Source organism: Oncorhynchus nerka, linkage group LG15 (genome assembly GCF_034236695.1).
Source record: "Oncorhynchus nerka isolate Pitt River linkage group LG15, Oner_Uvic_2.0, whole genome shotgun sequence".
NCBI lineage: Eukaryota > Metazoa > Chordata > Actinopteri > Salmoniformes > Salmonidae > Oncorhynchus > Oncorhynchus nerka.
The window spans coordinates 32,122,677-32,147,248 of NC_088410.1; the positions used below are offsets into that span (position 1 = coordinate 32,122,677).

General features: G+C 44.4%; 1 pseudogene; it reads right to left on the reverse strand.

The window, feature by feature from the left end:
- The window catches only part of LOC115142430 (VPS10 domain-containing receptor SorCS1-like), a 163,861-nt pseudogene that overhangs the window by 35,408 nt on the left and 103,881 nt on the right, over positions 1-24,572 (reverse strand).

Genomic DNA, 24,572 nt, shown 5'->3' on the forward strand with positions numbered 1-24,572 from the left:
AGATTACTTGATTCTCTACACCTCCTGGTTCTTAAACTCTCCCACATTGGTTGCTAGTCAATATAATCTAATATTACTGGAGTAGGTAATAGAGAGAATAGAATAGGTCTATTTGGGAAGATTGCATTGAAACGAGGCTGTTCGATGGTTATTATCAGTGATATATTCATTCCATCTGTCAACTGTGTGATTGGAAATAATTCAATACACCTTGTACTTGGGGGTCGAACACCTTGAAATTGTGTAGTTTGTACTTCTTGCCAACATTCGATATCATGGCCCCACAGGGACGCCACACTTCAAAGCCTACTATAGGCCTGGGCCTATATACTGTACCACTAGAGTATACTAGTGTATAGTATATACATACTCTAGTGGTATAGGTGTTCCAGAGCATAGCTCCAGAGGCAACATTTCACTTCCGGTCTCAGGAACGATGAAGGCAATTGGTATCTCAAGGCTACACTCTCGTGCAAACCACCGCTGTTTCTAACATTACATGCCACCCTGTCGACCTGCATGTGTATTAACCTTTTCTCCAGTGTATTTACAGATCAATCATGACATTAAGCTCCTTCACCACACTCCTGCCTTGTTTACAGTATATTCACTGTATACATATACAAATATTTTATTTTTCATACATACATACATACCATACATACATATTCACAGTATTCTTATTTTATTGAGACCGAGATCGGTAGAGATGAGGAGACTGAAAGGGAGTAAGATTCAGAGAAGCAGCAGAGCCAGGATGACGTATTGGTGCTGCAGGCATCAGTGTTACCCACACAAACAGGTACATCTACCTGATCTCCAGTATATTTACTTTGTACATGTACAGGAGGTCTATCATGACGTTGTGTATTTACCTCACGCAGGTCAATTATGATGTTGTACATTTACCTCAAAGGTCTATCATGGAGTTGTATATTATACCTCATACAGGTTTATCATGACATTGTAAATGTACCTCAAAGGTCTATCATGGAGTTGTATATTATACCTCATACAGGTTTATCATGACGTTGTATATTTACCTCGTACAGGTCTATCATGACGTTGTATATTCACCTCGTACAGGTCTATCATGAAGTTGTATATTTACCTCATACAGGTCTATCATGACGTTGTATATTTACCTCGTACAGGTCTATCATGACGTTGTATATTCACCTCGTACAGGTCTATCATGACGTTGTATATTTACCTCGTACAGGTCTATCATGACGTTGTATATTTACCTCGTACAGGTCTATCATGACGTTGTATATTCACCTCGTACAGGTCTATCATGACGTTGTATATTTACCTCGTACAGGTCTATCATGACGTTGTATATTTACCTCGTACAGGTCTATCATGACGTTGTATATTTACCTCATACAGGTCTATCATGACGTTGTATATTTACCTCATACAGGTCTATCATGACGTTGTATATTTACCTCGTACAGGTCTATCATGACGTTGTATATTTACCTCATACAGGTCTATCATGACGTTGTATATTCACCTCGTACACGTTGATCATGACGTTGTATATTATACCTCGTACATGTTGATCATGACGTTGTATATTATACCTCGTACAGGTCTATCATGACGTTGTATATTCACCTCGTACATGTTGATCATGACGTTGTATATTCACCTCGTACATGTTGATCATGACGTTGTATATTTACCTCGTACAGGTCTATCATGACGTTGTATATTTACCTCATACAGGTCTATCATGACGTTGTATATTTACCTCATACAGGTCTATCATGACGTTGTATATTTCACAGGTCTATCATGACGTTGTATATTTACCTCATACAGGTCTATCATGACGTTGTATATTTACCTCGTACAGGTCTATCATGACGTTGTATATTTACCTCGTACAGGTCTATCATGAAGTTGTATATTTACCTCATACAGGTCTATCATGACGTTGTATATTTACCTCGTACAGGTCTATCATGACGTTGTATATTCACCTCGTACAGGTCTATCATGACGTTGTATATTTACCTCGTACAGGTCTATCATGACGTTGTATATTTACCTCGTACAGGTCTATCATGACGTTGTATATTTACCTCGTACAGGTCTATCATGACGTTGTATATTCACCTCGTACAGGTCTATCATGACGTTGTATATTTACCTCGTACAGGTCTATCATGACGTTGTATATTTACCTCGTACAGGTCTATCATGACGTTGTATATTCACCTCGTACAGGTCTATCATGACGTTGTATATTTACCTTGTACAGGTCTATCATGACGTTGTATATTTACCTCATACAGGTCTATCATGACGTTGTATATTTACCTCGTACATGTTGATCATGACGTTGTATATTATACCTCGTACAGGTCTATCATGACGTTGTATATTCACCTCGTACATGTTGATCATGACGTTGTATATTCACCTCGTACAGGTCTATCATGACGTTGTATATTCACCTCGTACACGTTGATCATGACGTTGTATATTATACCTCGTACATGTTGATCATGACGTTGTATATTATACCTCGTACAGGTCTATCATGACGTTGTATATTCACCTCGTACATGTTGATCATGACGTTGTATATTCACCTCGTGCATGTTGATCATGACGTTGTATATTATACCTCGTACAGGTCTATCATGACGTTGTATATTCACCTCGTACATGTTGATCATGACGTTGTATATTATACCTCGTACAGGTCTATCATGACGTTGTATATTCACCTCGTACATGTTGATCATGACGTTGTATATTTACCTCATACAGGTCTATCATGACGTTGTATATTTACCTCGTACAGGTCTATCATGACATTGTATATTTACCTCATACAGGTCTATCATGACGTTGTATATTTACCTCATACAGGTCTATCATGACGTTGTATATTTACCTCGTACATGTTGATCATGACGTTGTATATTATACCTCGTACAGGTCTATCATGACGTTGTATATTCACCTCGTACATGTTGATCATGACGTTGTATATTTACCTCGTACATGTTGATCATGACGTTGTATATTTACCTCGTACAGGTCTATCATGACGTTGTATATTCACCTCGTACATGTTGATCATGACGTTGTATATTTACCTCATACAGGTCTATCATGACGTTGTATATTTACCTCATACAGGTCTATCATGACATTGTATATTTACCTCGTACAGGTCTATCATGACATTGTATATTTACCTCGTACAGGTCTATCATGACGTTGTATATTATACCTCGTACAGGTCTATCATGATGTTGTATATTCACCTCGTACATGTTGATCATGACGTTGTATATTTACCTCGTACAGGTCTATCATGATGTTTTATATTTACCTCATACAGGTCTATCATGACGTTGCCCTCGTGCCCCATGCTGCTGACTACGTTCTCCAGGGCCAGGGTGTAGAAGACGCCTCCAGTCTCTGACACGTACAGGTTGTAGGTGTCGTTCTGGTTCCACTCCTGCACCGCCGCAACCACCCGGTTCTCATCCGTACTGATCACATGCAGATCCTAGCAGAGAAAGAACGTCAGTGGGTTACATTTGACATGAAGTTGCATATATACTGTATCATGTAATTAATTACAGACTAATATACACAGAGTGTTCAAAACATTAGGAACACCTGCTCTTTCCATGACAGACTGACCAGGTGAAAACTATTATCCCTTATTGATGTCACTTGTTAAATCCACTTCAAATCAGTGTATATGAAGGGGAGGAGACAGGTTCAAGAGGGTTTATAAGCCTTGAGAAAATGGAGACAAGGATTGTGAATGTGTGATATTGAGGGTGAATAGGAAATAGAAAAGATGTGTGCCTTTGAACAGGGTATGGTAGTAGATGCCAGCCGCACCGGTTTGTGTCAAGAGTTTTTCACGCTCAACAGTTTCCTTTGTGTATCAAGAATGGTCCACCGCCCAAAAGATATCAAGCCAACTTGACACAACGGTGGGAACCATTGGCGTCAACATGGGCCAGTATCCCTTGGAAATGCTTTCGACACCTTGTGGAGTCCATGCCATGGCGAATTGAGGCTGTTCTGAGAGCAACTCAATATTAGGAAGCTGTTCTTAATGTTTGGTACACTGAGTTAAATGAACATTTAAATGAATCATTTTTACAGCGATTTTGTTTCATTACAATTCAATAATTAGCTGGTCGCATTTCAATTAGATTGCATTGGTGAAACAATCAGGTTTAATTAATGTCATGCAGGCCAACTGTAATTTCAGTTACACAATAAAATAATTACACAATAGTAATTACAGTGAAATTACACTGGAATGAACAACTTAATGAAGAGAGTATCAAGCAACACAGACTCAAACGTCCAATTTGAAAATCCCCCATGTAATAATCAAATTACAGAGGTGATGCGGTCTGTAACTCTCAAAATGTACAACTTGCCCCTCCTTTTCACCAGTAAGGTAACAGAAAAACAATCTACTGCTTCAGAAGTATAGTACAGTGGAAGTGACCCGATAGCATCTCTAACTACTGTAGCTCCCCCATGGAGATGATCGTCCAAACCTGACAACTTTTGCATGCATCTACCCATTTAGAATGCATTCTATTAAACCCAGCACATAATCACAAGAAAATAACAAATTATAATCGAATCTAACCTCTCCCTTGATTAACCTGAAACATTGACACTTTGAATCGGTTTTGATTTCCATGTACCCACAATCAACGCCTGTTAATAGTCATATGTCAACGGGTGTATTACAGTGGCCTTTCGAGAACCTCCGTCTACCCAATTTACTCATCCCACCCCCACTGGGTTTAATAATCATAAGAATAAATCAGTATCAGACCTCATTCTCACAAACGTAACTCCAGCGAGGAGGATATTACACTTATTAACTTGAATTGTGTGCTTGTCGGCCCGCACTAACAGAGAGGGACACAAGCTGTTCTCGCTAGTGAATTTCATCTACCTCTGGCTACGCCTGCAACACCTTAGTGTGGAGAGAGAAAGAGAGAGAGAGAGAGAGAGAGAGAGAGAGCGAGAGCGATTAGGATGGCCCATGGCTTGATTGAATAAAACATGTTTAATTGTCAACGGAGAGGCGGGAAGGCCACAAGAGAGGCCACAGGCATATAGCTGCATTGAATAACAATGCCAGAAACAATGGCAGTTGTTTTTGGCCTCAGTTCACTCATAAATAACAAAGAGATGCTGGATAGAAAGCTACCTGTGTTGTTTCCAGTATTGGTCTCATGATGGCTTAGGTTTGAATTCCCATAGAGGTTATTCTTTTGATGCAAAGGTAGGTTGAATCATAGATATATATCCACTGGACCGGAGTCTGGTCGAGTGGGTAACACTCTCCCTTCCGGAACCATATACTTCCTCCTACAGCAGGGATCCCGGGTTGTTCCCAGCATGAGCCCTAGACACTTCTGCACCCTCTACTCTGTCTTCCTGCTTCTGTTCCCTCTACTCTGTCTTCCCGCTTCTGTTCTCCCGACTCGGTCTCCCTGCTTCTGTTCTCCCGACTCGGTCTCCCTGCTTCTGTTCTCCCGACTCGGTCTCCCTGCTTCTGTTCTCCCTACTCGGTCTCCCTGCTTCTGTTCCCTCTACTCTGTCTTCCCGCTTCTGTTCTCCCGACTCGGTCTCCCTGCTTCTGTTCTCCCGACTCGGTCTCCCTGCTTCTGTTCTCCCGACTCGGTCTCCCTGCTTCTGTTCTCCCGACTCGGTCTCCCTGCTTCTGTTCTCCCGACTCGGTCTCCCTGCTTCTGTTCTCCCGACTCGGTCTCCCTGCTTCTGTTCTCCCTACTCTGTCTTCCTGCTTCTGTTCCCTCTACTCTGTCTTCCTGCTTCTGTTCTCCCTACTCTGTCTTCCTGCTTCTGTTCTCCCTACTCTGTCTTCCTGCTTCTGTTCCCACTACTCTGTCTTCCTGCTTCTGTTCCCTCTACTCTGTCTTCCTGCTTCTGCTCCCTCTACTCTGTCTCCCTGCTTCTGTTCTCCCTACTCTGTCTCCCTGCTTCTGTTCTCCCTACTCGGTCTCCCTGCTTCTGTTCTCCCTACTCTGTCTTCCCGCTTCTGTTCTCCCTACTCGGTCTCCCTGCTTCTGTTCTCCCTACTCGGTCTCCCTGCTTCTGTTCTCCCTACTCGGTCTCCCTGCTTCTGTTCTCCCTACTCGGTCTTCCTGCTTCTGTTCTCCCGACTCGGTCTCCCTGCTTCTGTTCTCCCGACTCGGTCTCCCTGCTTCTGTTCTCCCGACTCGGTCTCCCTGCTTCTGTTCTCCCGACTCGGTCTCCCTGCTTCTGTTCTCCCGACTCGGTCTCCCCTGCTTCTGTTCTCCCGACTCGGTCTCCCTGCTTCTGTTCTCCCGACTCGGTCTCCCTGCTTCTGTTCCCTCTTCTATCCTGGAATAATGATCGACCTTTGCGTGACCATGTGTGTCTGTGGGTTATACCTTAGGCAAGGTGTATTTGGGTAGCTTCATGGGTGTGAAGACTTCCCGCTTGGCTGACACGTAGTAGATTGGACGCCCACCAGTTGACACCTGCAGGTCATGAAACCATTGAATGAAAAAAAATGCATTCAAGACATACGACCCATCAAGCATACTACATACTAAAGCCCTGATTAATATATATCTGTTATAATACATTTCCAATAAATGTATTACATGTTCTCTTACACCTTTGGATTACATCAATAAAACACATTCATCAGTAAAACGCACCAATCCCAAAAATACATAATAGCCTTAAAATAAACACTTAAGAGTAATATGATCTTCAACATTTCTGATAATCCTACTACACGTTCTCTTACACACACCTCTGTTCTGGTTCACGTCAGATATGGGCAATTACCTACCTGGACAAACACATACTCGTCTTGCACCACAAGGGAATTGGGGTCAATGTAGCCAGGGAACGGCTTGCCCTTATTGGCCTCGGTGCAGTTCTGCAGCTTGCAGGTGACGTACAGCGCCTCTGCACACACGGAGAGAAGAAACCGTAGCCATTGAACCAATGATCATATTAGCCAATGGGGGACAGGCAGCCTTCACCGCGAGCTCGTCTTCCATCAGGTGTCTCACATTAATTGCATCAATAAAGTGGCGAGCAAAAAGCGAGGGGAAAGTGGATGGTGGACCAGGGAGGCCAATTGCTTTCTTTCCCCTCAACAGCAGTGTGAGGTGGGGAGCGAGGTGTGGGACTGGCTGTCCCTGTGTGTTAGGCTTCAGCTAACTATGTTGTCTGGTTTACACAGTGAGCCGCGTGATCAATGGTGATGGCCATACAGGGGCAAGGCTTGCGCTGTCACAAGGGTGTCTGTATCTGTGGCGGCTGATAACTGGGGGTGATTCTGCCACTTCAGCCAAAAGGATGTTTTTTTTTTGCTTTCTGTCAGGGATTAAGAGGGGAGTTTCTATTTTTGTCTATTGAGTTAGTTGAGGACCGGGGAGAATACCCCTTGAGTTTTGAGAGATGTATCCCCAGTACAATGGCGTAGATTAACTAGGAGCTGTGTATGTCATGTGTTACCTCCATATCGGCCTCAACCTTTTGACGTTGGGATACATGGTAACTATAACATATTCACGAGAGTAGAAAAACATCAACTGTGAATTGGTATTGTATCATGCACATTGAGTCACTGTATCAGGTAGATCCATTCTAATGAATTATGTTCTGCCAAACCATGGACATGTGGCCATTGGGTTTCCATCCATTCCATTGACATTCAGAATGTTGAGTATCGGGATCACTCTGGTTTTAAAGGCATTCTAATATATGCATTACTTTTCTCAATTGTCATTGTGTGTCCCCCACGCCTTTAAATTGTGTGGCCCATTGCCCTTCATATCCTCTCAATCCCTTTCCACTTTAGTTCAAGGCCCATGGTACAGTAGAGACACCAGAAAACTGAGGAACAGAGCAGGAACTCTGAAAATTGAATTACTCACGTCCTTCAGAGATGATGGTTTCCAGGTGAATTAAGCCCGGTTCTTTGTCTAAACCCGTTTTTGACCTGCGAGGGAAAATACACATTTCTTTCAGGTACATCACTATTCTTTAGACAGAAGGATATCATTTGATGCTACTGAGCCTATACTTACCTTCTTATAACCGGACATTGCTTGTCAGATAAATTCAGAACACTTAGGGGAAATGACAATTGCCAGAAATTTCAAGGGCCCCAGGCTATACCCCTGTGGAACACCTCAAAAGGTTGTATATTGAGGTAAAAAGGAAAAACTACCTCAGGTGTTGTGTGTGATGTTTCCGTGTTCAAGGCAAAACCTTACGAAACTGCCCTTACTTTCCTGACAGATTGATGGGGAACACATCCTGACATCATTAGTAAGAGGGAAAGTAATTGATTTGCTTGCTCAGAACGCCTGCAGACACGATGCAGCTACACAAAATCATTACAGGCCTTAAATATTTACTAAAAGGAAATCAGAGGGATATCGTCATAGAGCAAAAGAGACAGCAAACAAAAGGAAAGGATATCACTCACAGAGCCCACCCCCGATCTTAATTATGGCAGTTTATCGGTATTGGCAATAAAACGCATCATCTCTAGTTCTTCCTCTCCTTCTCCCTCATTCGCTCTTCAGTTTAAAAACTAAGGATGAAAAACCATTATTTAATTAAGCTCACCTATTTCAAGTCTCAGACTGTACTAGAGGGTGACTTTGAACCTACAGCATCTACAATGTGAGAAGATGTAAGGGGGCAGTAATAATGATTTTACGTTTCATTAGCTGTGATGTTGTCTCCCTTGAGACTAGTGGTAAAAATTAGGAGAAGGATTGTCATGAGATGGAGCTCTTGCCTCACATAAAAAAAACTCAGAGGATGTGATCTATACATGTGACCCAGATTCTAGATGAAAATCAGCACACGACTGGCAGGTTAACGTTTTTTGGGACGAGTCCTGTCCTCGAGTCAGAACTGAGCGATTTCCACTTGATGGGTCAGCTGCAAAGTCAAAATTGGCTATATTGTAAAAATGCATTAGCTCTTTGGTCTAATTTAATGTTAGGGTTAGGCATCAGGGTTAGTAGTGTGGTAAAGGTTAGGTTTAAAATCTGATTTTATGAATTTGTGGCTGTGCTAGCGGACACTCTACAAAGCTGCCTCTAGAACAAGATTCATGACGAAACATGTTAACCTACTCACGACTGTGCCTTTTCTTTTCAACTACAATGGTCTGATTCAGAAAGGAAGTTTCCCAAAACCTTATTAACAGGGTTCACACAGTTCTAAAAATACATCTCACTCACTCAAGGAGTGCAGAAGCGAACCCTCTAGGCATCCTCCTCCCAGAACTGCTGAGCTTGTTACCCCCGATAGTTTCGCACGGATTTACTCAACAAAAGCTTTTTTATATACATCCGACTTAAGCCAGTTGTGTTAAAAATGACTGGATTTGACAGTTCGTGTCTGGCAGACGTGGGACCAGCTACGAAGTAGAACAGATGGAGAACAGAGGAGAACAAGAAACGAAACAGTAGAAGGAAGATCAAATCCCGGCAGAATATAGATAGAAGACGAGAGCATTCTCATGGGGTGGATTTGACTGACACGGTTAAGTAAGGTCATGCTTTCGAAAGACTTAGGGCTTTATGGTTCAAACAGAAGATCTAAATCAAACTACAATGCTCTTTTATCAAGTATTATCAAGGACTGCTGTATCCCATGACGGAGAAGTTCATAAAAAAGAATAATAAATATATTTTTGCAGCATTAAATTGTACAAGGTAATTCATGCATATCCAAATCCAAATTAACATTCCAAACGTAACTCCAAAACCTTGGATATAACCTTGCTTTAGGAATAACATTGAACAGGACCCTCCAGAGCTCCAACAGGTCTGACTGAAATCCAACACGTGTGTCGACTACTCTGTCTGTTCACATTCCCTTGTTCACTAGCCACGCTCGACCAAACGAAGACCGCGTCGTTAGCCGCATTCCAAACGCTCAACCATTCAGCACAGTGAGTTCACTAACAAGCCCTAATGGGCCGCCGCATTCGTTAGAAGTCTGAACCTCTTTGGATTGTCAGTACCTTACTATCGCATGTTGAGAGAGAACAGGCGCAGACACATCAATAAATGTAATGCAAAGAAGAGGATTCACTCTGGCATATCTCCTTCCATTTAGAATGTGGAAAGACCAAAAAAAGGATTTCAATGTATAGTTAGTCTCCACATTAAGACGGGAAGAAGGTTATAGGTTGCTGTGCTTACCAGTAGAATCGATTGGGGGCCACCCTCTCATGGACAAGTTGCCACCTCCTTCCAAACTCCACCGAGCTGTACAGCTGTGGGGAGAAAGCCGGTGGGACTTACATACTGTATTGAGTCAGACAAGACAGATTACATGAATACTGTAAAATAAACATTCAACACAAACCCTAAAAGTCCAGATAGTTGACTTTAATTCAAATAGTTTAGCATTTTCCCATTACAGTCAATGTGATACAATATGAGCACAACTCGTTATATAATTTGTCCTGTTCACTTCACAAATAATGTTCACTTATACCTCCGTAGGAAAAATTGCTCTCGAGTTCATTTACATTCTTGAGAAGCTATGTTACCTACATGGCACAAGGGGGCAACAAAAATGTGCCTCAGAAGAATCACCAGAACAGGGCTGAAGCTGAGGACACGATCTGTCAATTCTCCACACATTCCTTCCATGTGAAAACCACACACACATTCCCAGGTTAAATATGAAGCTGTAAAATGGATTGTGGTATGGTGAGGGTGTCATCGTGCTGGAGATATGGCTACATACTCCTAACAAGGCTAGAGATCAGCGGGGGGGGCTGATGGATGTGTGTGTGTGTGTGTGGTGGGGAGCCTAGCAGGGGAGCCGTGGCACAGCCGGTGGTCTCAATGTGAGCATTGTTTCGCTAGTCAGCACTTCGGTAGGTTGCTGAGATATCCCAATCACTACTGAGAGCTGCTACACAGAGATGGTTCTCACACACACACACACAAACATACACACACACACACACACACACACACACACACACACCACAGTCTATCAGTAGTTGGTATGAGCCGAGGGGGGATTATTTCAAGAAACAGGGAAGCTTATTTGGGGAAGGAAGCATGGCACAATTGAATATCCTGAATAAGCATGGAATAAATGCCTTTTGTTTGCTTATTTTTTCACTATCAGTATTTGTTTCTTACTAACTGGTTACTGTGAAGTATCCAAAGTAATTACATGAATAATGTCAATATCGGGCTGTGTTTTGTTTGTTGTTTTTTTAGCTTAATTTGTTTACTGCTGTCCAGCCAATGAGGCGCAAACCTTGTGAGAATGGTCAAGTTTCCACTGGATGTCATAAGGTGAATGCACCAATTTGTAAGTCGCTCTGGATAAGAGCGTCTGCTAAATGACTTAAATGTAAATGTTAAATGTAAGTTGTGAAAGTTTGGATGTGGTACTTTTTTATGTCTTTTTCTTTTTACAAAAACAGCTGCGACAGCTAAGCCAAATGATGTATTAGTTTACTGATTACAGCGGAGAAGTCAATGAGGCGTAAGACTTTATTTAATTGTTTTAGTTTGTGGACTATTTCCATTTTAAATGTGAGCGATCAAGCATAACATGCAAACAGTAATTTATTAACGGCCGACTGAATGGTGATACTGTTTGTTTGTATTTTTTAATTTTTTAAAATTGTAGTTATTTACTCTTTCCTGAAGGGTGAAGTCAAGGCCTCAGTTAACAGACCTCAATATCAGCACATTTTCATTCAAATAATCCCCTTGACAATTCTTGTTATTCAATTGATAATCATATTTAATTAAACTAATCCGAAACCACTATTAAAGCCAAAGTGAATTGCAGGCATTTGAACTGTACTGAAATGATGTTCCATTACTTAAGGTTTGTAAACAAGGTCTTTACACAATGGTCTTCAAAGAACAACAGTGAAGGCCAACCACTACGGTCTTCAGTCCACAACACATACTAACACCATTTGTAACATCATTAACCATTCCATAACATTAGATCACGTTGACCACGTTACTATGCTTGTACTGTACTGCATGTACTATACAGTCTGTTCCTTCCATACCATATGTGCCATATCAAATATCTGCCTATGAGGCATATGCTATTCTGGCCACAGAACATGGCCAATATATTTCTATGTCAATACATGGCAGTGGAAAATGTGAATAGTGCTATTTGAACTGAGCTATGACTTTCATAAGGAACAGAGTTGAATTAAACAGATGCAAGAAGAAGGGGTAGAGAGGCAGGAAATCACTCTGGCTAATTAGCTAACCCCCACAGTGAGGTTGTCTCAATTGCACCCTATTCCCTAGTTAGTGCAATCATTTTAACCAGGGCCCATATGGATCTGGTCAAACGTAGTGCATCATATAGGGAATAGGGTGCCATTTGAGACACGAGTGTGTTAGCACTTAGTCAGGCAAGTCGGAGAGGAGGGAGAGTGAGAGGGATTTGTACATTGAAATACGGACTGGCTAGAGAGCCAGTTCCTCAATCTAGGAAATGCCAAGGAGGAATAGCTCCAAGGCACCGTAGAGTAAATAAAGAGAAGGGGAAAGACGGGAGCAGGAGAGAAAGGGAGGGAGGGAGACAAGGGGAGAGTGTGAGAGATTGAGATTTAGAGGGCGAGAAGGAGAGAGAGTGAGATTAAAATAGACAGAGAGAGAAAGGCAGAGATAAAGAGAAAAGTCAAGAAAGTAGTTAGGGTGTATAGAGCCTAGCATATATATATACACACACACACACAACACATACACACACGACCAGGTGCATCCTATAACAGCAGCAAAAAACCTCCCAAAGTACAATAAGCATCTCCCCTGGAAAAAGTATTCTTATTATTTATCAGATGGGAAATATTAGGCCCAAATGGCTCTGGCTGCAAGCAAGGCATTTTATTAATGGTAATGTTCATTCTCAAAATGGCTATATATCGCAGGTCTGGAATATATATTTTGTATAATTACCTTCTCTCTTGTCCTAGTAGTTCACCGACAGTTACCATCACAAGACACGTGTCTCATATATTAGATTATTATTCATTCGATAAAAATATACACTTCATTCCCTTAGACTCAATTAATATCAATCAATTATAAGCACAATGTTTATATGTTTGTCTGATTCATCAGGCTTAAATGGGGATATCAAATCCCTGAGTCATGGAGAAAAGGTATTAGTCAAACCATTGGTCTAAGGGTACACAATGCACGTTTAACCTTTGTAAAGGTGCTTATGGCTGTTTATCGGGGTTCACCGCTGTTGGTTTTGCTTTCTCAGCAAGTTATTGGAAGGAATGCCGGGCCTACATTTCACGGACGAGGAGTTTAAAGGGAAATCTACTTCCTATCCATCACCTCCAACACCACCCCAACATTAACATGTGTGAAAATGGCACGTTCCTTTCTTTTGTAGTAAAAACAATAGAGAAAGATTAGTCTTTCCAAGGACATCAACCAATTAGTAGATAATTAGTAGGCAATTAGTTGGCAATGCCTTCTCACAATTGGTCACACGATGCACATCTTCCTTTTATATATATTTTTTTTACTACAAAACATTTGTCAAACATGTTGATGTTGGGGGTGGTGCTGGAGATGATGAATTTGAAGTTTAAAAATTGTGAAGTTTCCTTTTAAGGGAATTTGGTATTGGTCCTCAAAAGTCCCCATACAGCAAAATAAAGTCCTCATGTAGGGCCATCTGTAGGACTCTGTGAAATATATGAAGTATGTTGAGTGCATGGCACTATACAGTGCATTTGGAAAGTATTCAGACCCTTTCCCCTTTTCCACATTTTGTCATGTTACAACGTTATTCTAAAATGGATACAAACATTTTTTCCCCTCAATCAATCTACACACAATACCCCATAATGACAAAGCTGAAAAAAACGATTTAATCCATTTTAGAATAAGGCTGTAACGTAACAAAATGTGGAAATAGTCAAGGAGCCTGAATACATTCTGAATGCACTGTATATGGAGTACATATACGGCTTTGGTCTCAGCCACAAGAACTGAATTTATTCAAGTATGAGCAAATCAGTTTGAGCAAGTTATGACTAATTGACTTCGCCACTCAGTTGAACTTAAACATATTACACAGTCTAGTGTCGTTATGTCAACAATCAACCCACTTCGTGTGAATGCTACTCGCTTTCAGGAAAGTTCAGGGCTACATTCAGGCCTACTTTTAGCTTACATCCATAGACACCAAGTCTCTTAACTCGTCTAATCTCTCTCTCTCTCTTTGTCATATCTGAATATGAGTAATGAGTCAGACAATAGCCTCTCACCATGGTTACGCCACTCAATCACCGGCAGAGGAAATAGTCCAACTGATGCTGCCTCACCCCTCACTCTCACCCTCCACCTGACTCATAACAGCTCACCTTGTTTTGATGTCTGACAGAGGGCAAAACCGACAGAAGACAGGAAAGCCTCTGATGACAAAAGAGAAAGTAGCTAGCTACCAAATACAGTAGTTAAGTGATCTCTCTCTGTGTGTGTGTGTGTTCTAGAAGTCCCTCAATCTAGGACATGCAAATCATGAGGAGGAATAGCTCTAAGGGACCACTGCAAGAGAAATGAAGGAAAGGGGAAAGACAGGAGTAGGGGAGAGGGAGTGAGGAAGGAATGGAGGGCAGTAGAGAGGTTGCCTGACGACTCAAACAGAATTATTCCGCTGCTCGTCTAAGACTGCCATCATTGAAGCCATTTGCCGTGATGTCAAAATGAGGGGTGTTGTACATAACAATGTCATCAGTGATTGGATCTTTTCTAACCAATCAGGTTATCAAAGCCAGTATTCAAACCCACTGCTTTACCCACGTGTGTTCTGGCTCTGGCCCAACCCATAGGTTTCTGGGACCAATCAAAATGGTTAGTATTCGTTTGCATTCAAGAAATCGTTGGGGGAGGTGCTCGTATTCAGACTTATTGCGGAGAATGAACTAACGCTCGTGGGCGTGGCGTAGCATTTATCTGGAGCAAGGAGTCTGGGTAATCAGGTAAGTAGAGAGGGGGGGGGTAGGTAAGGAGAGCGTGAGCGATTGAGTTTAAAAGAAAGGAAGAGGAAAAGATTGAGAGAGAACGAGAGGGCTCACATATATTAAACCTGTATGCTGTATACACAGTGTACAAAACATTATGAACACCTGCTCTTTCCATGACATACTGACCAGGTGAATCCAGGTGAAAGCTATGATCCCTTATTGATGTCACTTGTTAAATCCACTTCAATCAGAGTAGATGAAGCAGAGGAGACAGGTTAAAAAAGGATTTAAAGCTATGAGGCAATTGAGACATGGATCTTGTATATGTGCCATTCAGAGGGTGAATGGGCAAGACACAAGAGTTGAGCCCTTTTTAACCTTTATTTAACTAGGCAAGTCAGTTAAGAACAAATTCTTATTTTCAATGATGGCCTAGGAACAGTGGGTTAACTGCCTGTTCAGGTACAGAACGACAGATTTGTACCTTGTCAGCTCAGGGATTTGAACTTGCAACCCTCCGGTTACTAGTCTAACGCTCTAACCACTAGGCTACCCTGCCACACCTTGAACGGGGTATGGTCATAGCTGCCAGGCGCACCGGTTTGTGTCAAGAACGGCAATGCTGCTGGGTTTTTCATGCTCAACAGTTTCCGGTGTGTATCAAGAATGGTCCACCACCCAAAGGACATCCAGCCAACTTGACAACCATGGGAAACATTGGCGTCAACATGGGCCAGCATCCCTGTGGAATGATTTCGACACCTTGTAGAGTCCATGCCCTGACAAATTGAGGCTGTTCTGAGGACCAAAGTGGGAGGGGGCGGGGGTTTGCTTCCACTCAATATTAGGAAGATGTTCTTAATGTTTTGTAGCCTCTTGTGTAGCCTGTCAACTATGTGTCTGTCTATCCCTGTTCTCTCCTCTCTGCACAGACCATACAAACGCTCCACACCGCGTGGCCGCGGCCACCCTAATCTGGTGGTCCCAGCGCGCAGGACCCACGTGGAGTTCCAGGTCTCCGGTAGCCTCTGGAACTGCCGATCTGCGGCCAACAAGGCAAGGTTCATCTCAGCCTATGCCTCCCTCCAGTCCCTCGACTTCTTGGCACTGACGGAAACATGGATCACCACAGACAACACTGCTACTCCTACTGCTCTCTCTTCGTCTGCCCGCGTGTTCTCGCACACCCCGAGAGCTTCTGGTCAGCGGGGTGGTGGCACCGGGATCCTCATCTCTCCCAAGTGGTCATTCTCTCTTTCTCCCCTTACCCATCTGTCTATCGCCTCCTTTGAATTCCATGCTGTCACAGTTACCAGCCCTTTCAAGCTTAACATCCTTATCATTTATCGCCCTCCAGGTTCCCTCGGAGAGTTCATCAATGAGCTTGATGCCTTGATAAGCTCCTTTCCTGAGGACGGCTCACCTCTCACAGTTCTGGGCGACTTTAACCTCCCCCGTCTACCTTTGACTCATTCCTCTCTGCCTCCTTCTTTCCACTCCTCTCCTTTTGACCTCACCCTCTCACCTTCCCCCTACTCACAAGGCAGGAAATACGCTCGACCTCATCTTTACTAGATGCTGTTCTTCCACTAACCTCATTGCAACTCCCCTCCAAGTCTCCGACCACTACCTTGTATCCTTTTCCCTCTCGCTCTCATCCAACACTTCCCACACTGCCCCTACTCGGATGGTATCGCGCCGTCCCAACCTTCGCTCTCTCTCCCCGCTACTCTCTCCTCTTCCATCCTATCATCTCTTCCCTCTGCTCAAACCTTCTCCAACCTATCTCCTGATTCTGCCTCCTCAACCCTCCTCTCCTCCCTTTCTGCATCCTTTGACTCTCTATGTCCCCTATCCTCCAGGCCGGCTCGGTCCTCCCTCCCGCTCCGTGGCTCGACGACTCATTGCGAGCTCACAGAACAGGGCTCCGGGCAGCCGAGCGGAAATGGAGGAAAATCCTCGCCCCCTGCGGACCTGACATCCTTTCACTCCCTCCTCTCTACATTTTTCCTCCTCTCTCTCTGCTGCTAAAGCCACTTTCTACCACTCTAAATTCCAAGCATCTGCCTCTAACCCTAGGAAGCTCTTTGCAACCTTCTCCTCCCTCCTGAATCCTCCTCCCCCCTCCTCCCTCTCTGCAGATGACTTCGTCAACCATTTTGAAAAGAAGGTTGACGACATCCGATCCTCGTTTGCTAAGTCAAACGACACCGCTGGTTCTGCTCACACTGCCCTACCCTGTGCTCTGACCTCTTTCTCCCCTCTCTCTCCAGATGAAATCTCGCGTCTTGTGACGGCCGGCCGCCCAACAACCTGCCCGCTTGACCCTATCCCCTCCTCTCTTCTCCAGACCATTTCCGGAGACCTTCTCCCTTACCTCACCTCGCTCATCAACTCATCCCTGACCGCTGGCTACGTCCCTTCCGTCTTCAAGAGAGCGAGAGTTGCACCCCTTCTGAAAAAACCTACACTCGATCCCTCCGATGTCAACAACTACAGACCAGTATCCCTTCTTTCTTTTCTCTCCAAAACTCTTGAACGTGCCGTCCTTGGCCAGCTCTCCCGCTATCTCTCTCAGAATGACCTTCTTGATCCAAATCAGTCAGGTTTCAAGACTAGTCATTCAACTGAGACTGCTCTTCTCTGTATCACGGAGGCGCTCCGCACTGCTAAAGCTAACTCTCTCTCCTCTGCTCTCATCCTTCTAGACCTATCGGCTGCCTTCGATACTGTGAACCATCAGATCCTCCTCTCCACCCTCTCCGAGTTGGGCATCTCCGGCGCGGCCCACGCTTGGATTGCGTCCTACCTGACAGGTCGCTCCTACCAGGTGGCGTGGCGAGAATCCGTCTCCACACCACGTGCTCTCACCACTGGTGTCCCCCAGGGCTCTGTTCTAGGCCCTCTCCTATTCTAGCTATACACCAAGTCACTTGGCTCTGTCATGGTCTCTCCTATCATTGCTATGCAGACGACACACAATTAATCTTCTCCTTTCCCCCTTCTGATGACCAGGTGGCGAATCGCATCTCTGCATGTCTGGCAGACATATCAGTGTGGATGACGGATCACCACCTCAAGCTGAACCTCGGCAAGACGGAGCTGCTCTTCCTCCCGGGGAAGGACTGCCCGTTCCATGATCTCGCCATCACGGTTGACAACTCCATTGTGTCCTCCTCCCAGAGCGCTAAGAACCTTGGCGTGATCCTGGACAACACCCTGTCGTTCTCAACTAATATCAAGGCGGTGGCCCGTTCCTGTAGGTTCATGCTCTACAACATCTGCAGAGTACGACCCTGCCTCACACAGGAAGCGGCGCAGGTCCTAATCCAGGCACTTGTCATCTCCCGTCTGGATTACTGCAACTCGCTGTTGGCTGGGCTCCCTGCCTGTGCCATTAAACCCCTACAACTCATCCAGAACGCCGCAGCCCGTCTGGTGTTCAACCTTCCCAAGTTCTCTCACGTCACCCCGCTCCTCCGCTCTCTCCACTGGCTTCCAGTTGAAGCTCGCATCCGCTACAAGACCATGGTGCTTTCCTACGGAGCTGTGAGGGGAACGGCACCTCAGTACCTCCAGGCTCTGATCAGGCCCTACACCCAAACAAGGGCACTGCGTTCATCCACCTCTGGCCTGCTCGCCTCCCTACCACTGAGGAAGTACAGTTCCGCTCAGCCCAGTCAAAACTGTTCGCTGCTCTGGCCCCCAATGGTGGAACAAACTCCCTCACGACGCCAGGACAGCGGAGTCAATCACCACCTTCCGGAGACACCTGAAACCCCACCTCTTTAAGGAATACCTAGGATAGGATAAAGTAATCCTTCTCACCCCCCTTAAAAGATTTAGATGCACTACTGTTCCACTGGATGTCATAAGGTGAATGCACCAATTTGTAAGTTGCTCTGGATAAGAGCGTCTGCTAAATGACTTAAATGTAAATGTAAATGTACACTCAGTGTATATGCATGGCCAGGTGCATCTTATAACTACAGCCAAACACCTCCCAAGATACACGAAGTACCTCCTCGGGAAAAAGAAGAGAAACACTAATTATTTATCAGATGTAAAACATCAGGCCCAAATTACTCTGGCTGCAAGCAAGGCATTTCATTAATGGTTTTGGTCATTCTCAAAATCGCTATAAATCGCAGGTCTGGAATATATATTTGACATATTACCATATTACCAGTAGTTCATCGGTAATTACCATCATCAGACAGCATCTCATATATTAGACTTTTTTTTATTTATTCTTAAAACATATGCATTTCATTCCCTTGGACTAGAATGTTGATGATTAATCGCCACTTTTTTTTTATACCTTTGATGCCTTGCCCAAAAATACTGTAGGGGATATCAAATCCCTGAGTCATGGAGAAAAGGAATTAGTCAAACCCTCGTCTAAGGGTATCTAATACACGTTTAACCTTTGTGAAGGTGCTTATGACTGTTTATCGGGGTTCACCTCTGTTGGTTTTGCTTTCCCCTAAAGTTATTGGAAGGGATGCCGGGCCTACATTTAACGGATGAGGAGCTTAAGGGACTTAGGGATTTGTCCTCTAAAGTCCCCAAACTGCACCGGAAAATCCTCATGTAGGGCCACCTGAGCCACATATACAGTAGGACTCTATGAAGAATGTAGAGTATATTGAGTGTATGGTACTATATATGGGGAATATTGAGTGTACGGTATGGCACTATATTTGGAGTATGGCTCCATATACAGCAATATGTAGTAGATTGAGAATATGGCCCTACAGTTGAAGTCGGAAGTTTACATACACCTTAGCCAAATACATTTAAACTGAGTTTTTCACAATTCCTGACATTTAAATCCTAGTAAAAATTCCCCTTTGCCACAACTTTGGAAGTATAATTGGGGTCATTGTCCATTTGGAAGACCCATTTGCGACCAAGCTTTAACTTCCAGACTGATGTCTTGCGATGTTGCTTCAATATATCCACTTACTTATCCTTTCTCATGATGCCATCTATTTTTGTCATCTATTTTGTGAAGTGCACTAGTCCCTCCTGCAGCAAAGCACCCCCACAACATGATACTGCCACCCCTGTGCTTCACGGTTGGGATGGTTTCTTCGACTTACAGGCATCCCCCTTCTTCCTCCAAACATAGCGATGGTCATTATGACCAAACAGTTCTATTTTTATTTCATCAGACCAGAGGACATTTCTCCAAAAAGTATGATTTTTGTCCCCATGTGCAGTTGCAAACCGTAGTCTGGCAGTTTTGGAGCAGTGGCTTCTTCCTTGCTGAGGGGCCTTTCAGGTCATGTCGATATAGGACTCGTTTTTACTGTGGATATAGATATTTCTGTACCAGTTTCCTCCAGCATCTTTACCAGGTCCTTTGCTGTTGTTCTGGGATTGATATGCACTTTTTGCACCAAAGTATGTTCATCTCTGGGAGACATAACGTGTCTCCTTCCTGAGAGGTATGGCGGCTGCGTGGTCCCATGGTGTTATTACTCACGTACTATTGTTTGTACAGATGAACGTGGTACCTTCAGGCGTTTGGAAATTGCTCCCAAGGATGAACCAGACTTATGGAGGTCTACAATTTATTTTCTGAGGTCTAGGCTGATTTCTTTTGATATTCCCATGATGTCAAGCAAAGAGGCACTGAGTTTGAAGGTAGGCCTTGAAATACATCCACAGGTGATACTGACATCAAATGATGTAAATTAGCCTCTCAGAAGCTTCTAATGCCATGACATAATTTCCTTGAAATGTCCAAGCTGTTTAAAGGCACAGTCAACTTAGTGTATGTAAACTTCTGACCCACTGGAATTGTGATACAGTGAATTATAAGTGAAATAATCTGTCTGTAAACAATTGTTCGGAAAAGTACTTGTGTCATGCACAATGTAGATGTTCTAACCGACTTGTTAAAACTATAGTTTGTTAACAAGAAATTTGTGGAATGGTTGAAAAACGAGTTTTAATGACTCCAACTGTATGTATGGAGTATATGTCTCTAGTCTCAGCCACAGAAACTGAATTTATTTTAAAAAAGCAAATTGTCGAGTAAGTTATGAACACGATTCAATATATTGGAGTTTAGACGGTCAACCTAAAAAAAACTCAGTTTCTAAATTGAGGGCTATCATAAGTTTAAATCCACTGCATGCTAATCACGTCTCCTCCCCCATGGTAACACACCTCACTCAACTGCAGAGTAAATAGTCCCTAAATGACTATTCAATCACCCCACCGCCTGACTCAGAAGAATGGTAATTTAATTACCATAGTGAATTATTATAATGTCTGTTTGTTTGTCAATTAATCCCATAAGGGATGGGTTGCCAATTGTCGATTTGACACAAAGAAAAAAAGGGGGGAAAAAAATCATAACAGCTCGTCTTGTTTTGATGTCTGACAGAGGGCAAAACAGACGAAAGACAGAAAGCCTGTGTGTGCGTGTGTGTCAGTCAGTTCTCTCTCCTCCCTCTCCTCTTACCTTCTGGTCATGGCTGTAGGCAAGGATCCAGTCCTCCTGCTCGGGGTGGAAGAGAAGGCTGAGGATGTAGAAGCTGAGGCGGTACTTCTGATAGGTGGCTCCCTCATCGGAGCTGATCAGCAGGCTGCTTTCCACCTCGGGGTCAGTCAGAAGCATGATCTGAATGAGAGCAGACAGAAATATAAATCAGAGCTAGCCATGGGAGGGAGCTGGTCCTGGAAGACTGGGAAATATTATTGTTGGCTTGGAAGTGAGGCTTAGTTTGAATCAGTGTTGGATAAAGATAACTAATTTAAATGGTATATATTTTGGTAATCCATGCTGTGAAGGCTCCTCAGAGGAGGAAGGGGAGGACCATCCTACTCAGTAAATATAATTTAAAATAGTGAAACATTAAAACAGTTATCCTTTTTAGAAAAAAATATATCAAATATATTCACGTCAACAAATAATTTATTAAAACTGTTTTGCAATGAAGGTCTACAGCAGCCTCAACAGCAACCCTCTGTAGGGTAGCTCCATGATGGACTCGGTGGACAGCTAGTTTCCGTCCTCCTCTGGGTACAACGACTTCCATAGACTTATACGTTAACTATGACAACTTCCGGAGGACGTCCGCCAACCTATCAGAGCTCTTGCAGCATGAACCGACATGGTGTCCACCCAATCAATCAAAGGATCAGAGAATGAATCTGGAATTGAAAGCATAAGCTACAGCTAGCACTGCAGTGCATAAAATGTGGTGAGTAGTTGACTCAAAGAAAAGGACAATAGTTGAACAGTTTAACAAATTCATTTCTTTAAAAATGAAGCAGCAAGAGAGAGAGAGCTATATTTTGTTGTATTTTTTTCCACTTTCACTTAGCTAGCGAATGCAGCTAGCTAAACTATAAAAAAATAAAATGTTACACCGAGTTACACCTCTGGAGCGGGATCGATTTGGAGGTGGAGGGCTTGTCATGGTCTGGGGCGGTGTGTCACAGCATCATCGGACTGAGCTTGTGGTCATTGCAGGCAATCTCAACACTGTGCGTTACAGGGAAGACATCCTCCTCCCTCATGTGGTACCCTTCCTGCAGGCTCATCCTGACATGACCCTCCAGCATGACAATGCCACCAGCCATACTGCTTGTTCTGTGCGTGATTTCCTGCAAGACAGGAATGTTAGTGTTCTGCCATGGCCAGCGAAGAGCTGGGATCTCAATCCCATTGAGCATGTCTGGGACCTGTTGGATCAGAGGGTGAGGGCTAGGGCCATTCCCCACAGAAATGTCTGGAAACTTGCAGGTGCCTTGGTGGAAGAGTGGGGTAACATCTCATCTCATCTCATCAACATCTCAGTCCATGAGGGGAAGATGCACTGCAGTACTTAATGCAGCTGGTGGCCACACCAGATACTGGCTGTTACTTTTGATTTTGACCCCCACTTTGTTCAGGGACACATTCCATTTCTGTTAGTCACATGTCTGTGGAACTTGTTCAGTTTATATGTCTCCGTTGTTGAATCTTGTGTTGTTCATACAAATATTTCCACATTAAGTTTACTGAACATAAACGCAGTTGACAGTGAGAGGACATTTCTTTTTTTGTTGAGTTTAGTTTAGTCTACTAAAACACCTGGCTCAAACAGAGAGGGATAGTATGTTAGCTAGCTGGCTATGGCTATCCAACACTGGAACTCTTCCAAGTTCGGTTTTATTAATGTTGTAACGGTTTTCTTCTGTGGATGAAGGATCGGACCAAAGCGCAGCGTGGTCAGAGTTCAACATGTTTAATAAAGACCATAAACGTGAACAGTACGAAATACCAAAACAACACATGTGAAAAACCCAAACAGTCCTATCTGGTGCATAGACACAAAGACAACAACCCACAAAACCCAACACAAAACAGGCTACCTAAATATGGTTCCCAATCAGAGACAATGACTAACACCTGCCTCTGATTGAGAACCATATCAGGCCAAACATAGAAAAGGGAAAACTAGACACACAACATAGAATGCCCACTCAGCTCACGTCCTGACCAACACTAAAACAAAGAAAACACAAAAGAACTATGGTCAGAACGTGACCCTCGCCGCCGACCTGGGATTGGCAACCCTACTAAAGGGCCCCACTGGACTAAACAAACTCCTCCGGACCGAGGGGCAGCTCAGGACCGAGGGGCAGCTCAGGACCGAGGGGCAGCTCAGGACCGAGAGGTAGCTCAGGACCGAGAGGTAGCTCAGGCTGACTGGCGTCACTGGCGAATCCTGGCGGATCCTGGTGGCTCTGGCGGATCCTGGCTGATTGGCGGCTCTGGCGGATCCTGGCGGCTCTGGTGGATCCTGGCTGAATGGCGGCTCTGGCGGATCCTGGCAGACTGGCGGCTCTGGCTGGATCCTGGCAGACTGACGGATCCTGGCTGAATGGCGGCTCTGGCGGATCCTGGCTGAATGGCGGCTCTGGCGGATCCTGGCTGAATGGCGGCTTTGGCGGATCCTGGCGGCTCTGGCGGATCCTGGCTGAATGGCGGCTCTGGCGGATCCTGGCGGCTCTGGTGGATCCTGGCTGAATGGCAGCTCTGGCGGATCCTGGCTGAATGGCGGCTCTGGCGGATCCTGTCGGCTCTGGCGGATCCTGGCTGAATGGCGGCTCTGGCGGATCCTGGCAGACTGGCGGCTCTGGCAGGATCCTGGCAGACTGGCGGATCCTGGCAGACTGGCGGCTTTGGCGGATCCTGGCAGACTGGCGGATCCTGGCAGACTGGCGGCTCTGGCGGATCCTGGCAGACTGGTGGCTCTGGCGGCTCCTGGCAGACTGGCGGCTCCTGGCAGACTGGCGGCTCTGGCGGGATCCTGGCAAACTGGCATCACCTGGCAGACTGGCGCCTCCTGGCAGACTGGCGGCTCCTGGCAGACTGGCGGCTCTGGCGGCTCCTGGCAGACTGGCGGCTCCTGGCAGACTGGCGGCTCTGGCAGACTGGCGGCTCTGGCGGTTCCTGGTAGACTGGCGGCTCCTGGCAGACTGGCGGCTCCTGGCAGACTGGCGGCTCCTGGCGCTC